Raw genomic sequence first — 6,000 nt, forward strand, 5'->3', positions numbered from 1 at the left:
GCTAGCCAATGAGATTACCATATCACCTAAAGAAGGGAAAGAAATCAATCAAGGCAATCATCTCAATGATTATAGAAAGGATATCAATTACAGCAATTGGAATATCAATCAAAAGGATAACAGCAAGGTTGTTCCCTTAGTTAGAGATCCTAATTTTGTAAAAAATATTTTAACATTCTTATATAAAGATTGTCATACAAGGAAGAAGCAATAAGAAGAATTCCTTGGTTGTGGACGTAGGTCACTCTTGACTGAACCACATTAACTCTGTTTGTCTTTTCTCTCCTTCTCCTATTCTTCATCTCTCAGTCTCATGTTACTTCATTATCATCAATTAGAATTTGTTGTAGTTCTTTTGACCATTATGCGAATGAGGAATTAGGTATACAAAGAGAGTTATGCTGAAGGAGCTCATTAGCCAAAAAGTCCTCATCATATGACTTGTGAAAGGCTTCTTTGCCCTTCTCGCTTTAGCAAGAGTAAAAGGTAGAATGTTCTACCTCTAGTGATTTTATAAGCGATTAGCCATGAACACAAATATAAGTAGGGAGCTAGGAATGGGACCTTTATACTCTTAGCTTGTTCAAGGCATCCCACTAATATATTCCCATTTCATTTCAAACATACCATCCATACATTCAGTTTTAGTGTTTGTCTCAATTATTGTGTGAGAAGTATTGATGTGGAAATTGATCTCTACATATTTGTTCGATCTATTAGTCAACTTAGTGATATGTTTACCAAGGTTTTGTTTCGAAATATTTTTCTTTCAAAATGACTATATCCCCACCCCTCCCCTGTTTTTGCTGGGTTGGACCCTCCAGCTCCTGCCATGGTTGGAGGAGAGCCTGATCCCCCTTCTTCTCTCTTCTTTATCTTCCTCTGTTCTCACTATTGCTGGTTATACTTATCTTATCTCTATTACAGAATCAAACAAAAAGAAAGTCAACACAATTTCGTACGGTGTACCATGTAAAATGTCAACTTAAATATAGAGGCAAATTCCATGCTATCACTTATTGAGGAGAGATGTATGAAGATGGAGAGGGATACGCTATGATGTAAGCCTTCCATAAGGAGTCATTAAAAAAATATATGCCTTTTTTGTTTTAATAATACAAAATACTCAATCATAGAAATTTTTTTTATTGTATGAAACAATTATTAATGACAAAATTAAAGTCAAAATTAAACAGTTTAAGGAACTTAAAATTTTATATAACCTTAGCTATTTTGTAATGCACAGTACTACTCATGGGTTGGAAGGACAGAGAATAATTAATTCTTGCTCAAGTCATGCTTCCATTTACTAGTAGCTAGATTGCACCCATCTAGTGTAGGGCTAGCTATTGGTTCATAAGTTTACTCTATCACTTGCAAATTGAAAAAAAAAAAAAAAAAAAAAGTAACCAATTACTTAAAAATCACGTACATGTCAGTGTTTCATCATGTTTGAGATTTTTTGTTTTGATTATTTTTTTGAAAACCTATAAAAGGGGAAGAGGGAAGAGAGGCTAAGAAGATCAGGAGAGAAGTAGTGTTTACGGACCGATGGCTGAAGCAGAGGAGGGAATTCCAGCAGAGAAGGATGGACAAGGGAAGAATCAGAAAGTGTTTAGCCGTGTAGATTCCCTTCACTTGGAGGCTGGAAGAGTCTCCGGCCAGTCGATCAAAAGCAACCAAAAGGTCTCGATCGATCACAATCTATTATTCATATTTTATTCCCTGCATGTTTGTTGTTTAGTTTCTGGTTTCAAGTCGAGATTTCTCATTAATTAAGGGTGTTGTACGTTGTAATGCAAAATGATGGACGACGAGAGCAGCAAGCGAGTTGGGGAACAACATTGAGCTTAGCATTCCAGTGCATTGGAATTGTGTATGGAGACGTTGGCACATCTCCACTGTATACATTTTCCAGCGTGTTCCCAAACGGCATCACTGACACAAATGACTTAATTGGTGTATTGTCACTCATCATTTACACCCTCACACTTATAACCTTGATCAAATATTGTTTTATTGTCTTATGGGCCAATGACAATGGTGATGGTAAGATTCATTCATTCTGTTTCATTTCATTCATTCTTTTGTTCATGCATGCATTGGAGCAATATTCAAGCAAGAGCAGAAGAAGCATTCAAACTAATAAACATTTAATTTCATATGGGGTCGTGTAGGGGGAACATTCGCAATTTATTCCAAGATATGCCGTCACGTTAAGGTGAGCTTAATTCCAAATTATCAGAAAGAGGATGCATCGCTATCCAACTATAGCTAGAAGTCCCTTCCAGGAATGTGAAGAGAGCTCAGAAAGTAAAAGAGACGATGGAGAAAAGTCCAGCAATTCGTACCCTGCTGTTCATGTGTGCTATTGTTGGTACTTCCATGGTGATGGGAGATGGGGTTCTCACTCCAGCAATTTCAGGTTTGTACATTATTGACTAGTTAATTAAAAGATGGAGGGACATTAATATCTTTAGCTGTCAAAGCTAATTAAAGATAACTTGTAAAAATTCAACTTTTTTTGGATTTTGTATTTTGTTTTTCAGTGCTTTCTGCAGTGGGTGGTATTCAGATAGCAGTGCCAACACTTAGTCAAGGTACTCACTCGATCATCTTGCTTATAATTATGACACTGTCAATTGTTAGAGATCTTGATCCAAAAAGTCCAATCTGAATTCAATTCTATTTTACGATCTGGAAATGATAATCTTCATAAACAAACAGTATATATTGGCTGGAATATTAATATTCGATGGATGGTCTATTATTCTTCGATCATAACTAATTCATTAATTACTTACTACTATTCTGTCAATATTGTACGTTGTTGATGATTTTGCAGGTGCCATCGTTGGAATTTCCATAGTGATCTTGATCCTTCTCTTTGTATTTCAACGATACGGAACCGACAAAGTTGGTATTGCATTTGCTCCTCTCATCAGCCTATGGTTTCTATTCATTGCTGGCATCGGTCTCTACAACTTGATCAAGTATGATATTACTGTTCTACGTGCTTTCAATCCAGGATACATCGTTGATTATTTCAAAAGAAATGGCACCAATGGATATATATCTCTTGGAGGGGTTGTTTTGTGTATCACAGGTAGTGAGTAAAACTTAATTCAAAACCTCTTTTAATTCCCTCAGATCATTATTTCATATGAAATTAAAATGTTACTGAAACTACCATCTCTGCTGATATGAAACAGGAACGGAAGCAATGTTTGCTGACTTGGGTCACTTCAATATTCCAGCCATTCAAGTATGTACAATTCATAATTAAACTCCTCCTACCCAATTTAGATCACAAAATATCTTGCTAAAATTCAATTTTCAGAACAGCAATGTCATCAATTTCAGTTGTTTATTTACTTTTCTGCATGCAGATTAGTTTCGGCGGATTTGTGTATCCTGCATTACTATTGGCTTATAGTGGGCAAACTGCATACCTCACCAAATACCCACTAAAGGTCTCAACTAGTTTCTATTCCTCTATCCCTGGTAAGTAGCTAGTGTACCTTAATTTGTTCAGTAGTCATGGCCGGATTCTTTAAATGATGCATTGGAATTGATTGCCTAGATCATGATCAATGCATACACTCTATGAGAAGTCTTTCATGTTTTTTAACTTCCTAGCTAATTAATTAAGGATATGTTTTTCTGTTTTTCCTTCAAATGATCGACGACGACACATACAGGTCCATTATACTGGCCACAATTTGTTATAGCTATTATGGCGGCTGTTATTGCAAGCCAAGCTATGATATCTGGATCATTCTCAATCATAGCTCAATCCCAAGTTCTTGGATGCTTCCCAAGGGTTAAGGTGGTTCACACTTCAAAGAAGTATGAAGGCCAGGTATACATCCCTGAGGTTAACTATGCACTCATGATCGGAACTGTCATTATCATAGCTGTCTTCCAGAATACAATAGCCATCGGTTTTGCATATGGTAATTAATTAATGCTCCTTAATTACAATTATGTATAACATGGTAATTAATTAATTGGTCTGTAACTTTGATGCAATGCATATATGCAGGTATTTGTGTGGTTACTGTGATGCTAATCACAACAACTTTGGTTAGCCTCATAATGCTTGTCATTTGGAAGATATCAATTCTCTGGATCAGCCTCTTCTTCGTGATTTTCGCTTCAATAGAGTTAATATATCTATCCTCAACGGTAACTAAGTTTGTACAAGGCGGATGGCTTCTACTTGTGTTTGCTGCAGTTCTTGTTTCCATTATGTGGGTATGGCATTATGTTTACAAAGAGAGATACATGTTCGAGCTGGAAAACAAGGTCTCTAATGATTTTATAAGAGAAGTAGTCAAGAACCCAAAAATAAACAGGGTGCCCGGAATCGGATTTCTATATTCTGAGCTTGTTCAAGGCATCCCACCCATATTTCCTCACTTCATTTCAAACATACCATCCATCCATTCAGTTCTAGTGTTTGTCTCTATAAAGCAAATCCCAATACCTACAGTGGCAATGGAGGAGCGTTTTCTATTCCGTCAGGTTAAGCCCCGAGAATCCCAGATGTTCCGATGTGTTGTTCGATATGGCTATAATGATGTATTCAATAAACCAAAGGAGTTTGAGCAACAACTAGTCCAAAACTTGAAAGAATTTGTTCGTCATGAAAACTTCATGAACAATGAGGAATTAATAATGGAACAAAACAACCCTGCATACCCATCAGCATCCATCCTTCCATTCAAACAACATTCTCAATCAACAAACTCTTTTGGCCGAATTATCAGTGCTCGAGGAGTTGTCAGTGGACCAATCCTTGGAGGAGCAGAAGAAGAGGAGACACAATTCATCGACAAAGCTATGGAGAAAGGGGTGGTGTATCTCTTGGGTAAACCAGAAGTGATTGCAAAACCGAATTCCTCTTTCTTCAAAAAGATCATTGTCAATTATGCCTATAACTTTTTGAGGAAGAACTTTAGGCAAGGACAGGACATGATGTCCATTCCACCAACAAGAGTTCTCAAGGTCGGAATGATATATGAGATTTAATTAAGATTGCCTATATCTGGTCTTCACTCCCTCAACTGCAGATGATATATATATATATATATATTAGTCTAATTAATGTTAAGCCTAAAAGAGATGATGCAAATTAGATCATTAATTTACTTGGATAAGCAATGTCTTCTTTTGTAAATTAAATTGAAAAATGTTGAGATCCCAATGTTTAATGAATGATGATGAAGTCTTTATCATATTACAAAATGGATTCTTCTACATTATCCGAATTTTTACAGGATTCAATTCGGATGAGAAGGAACAATTAATAGATTTTTGCAAGCAGAGTGAAATGTTATTTTAGTATTCAACACTTTAACTGCCACAAAGATTTTAGGATATAGATTTCCTTCCATCGTTATCTACGGTAAAAAATGATGGCGCCCTATTGTACGAAGTCAATCCTGTCCAAATTAGTCCAATCTCACGACAATAAATTTGGTTCAAGATCCTAATAAATTTATATTAGGACGCACAACCCCTGTGTGATGAATTTAAGATTTCATTGTGCCTCAAATTCGAAAACAAATCAATCTAAACCGATAATAACCCGATATTGAAAAATCGAAATAAATCGAAATCGAAAACCGAAATTTATTAATGGTTTGGTTTTTGGTCTCACCATTCTAAGACCAAAATCGATTCAGACCGACTGAAAATGAGCCGAACCGACCGTTTACACCCCTACACCCAGGCATAACACCGCTTAGCGTTCCTTTACCCATTTATATTTAATATAATTCATAAAAATATAATTCATTTATTTAATATATTAAAAATATGAAAATTTACATTAAATATTTAAATTATGTTTTTTTTATAAAAAAATAACATCAAAATGAGGAATGGAACACACGAACCGGGTTCATCGTGGTTCGGACCGATTCAAATCGATCGTCCTCTCTGCCACTGCTTTCGTACGCTATTCCGTACTCACTCTCTCTGCGTCTCTGAACA

General features: G+C 35.9%; 1 pseudogene; it reads left to right on the forward strand.

The window, feature by feature from the left end:
• Positions 1–1,551: 1,551 nt before the first annotated feature.
• Positions 1,552–5,034, forward strand: LOC122645421 (annotated as a pseudogene).
• Positions 5,035–6,000: the final 966 nt, after the last annotated feature.

The sequence above is a fragment of the Telopea speciosissima genome, chromosome 11, assembly GCF_018873765.1.
Source record: "Telopea speciosissima isolate NSW1024214 ecotype Mountain lineage chromosome 11, Tspe_v1, whole genome shotgun sequence".
NCBI lineage: Eukaryota > Viridiplantae > Streptophyta > Magnoliopsida > Proteales > Proteaceae > Telopea > Telopea speciosissima.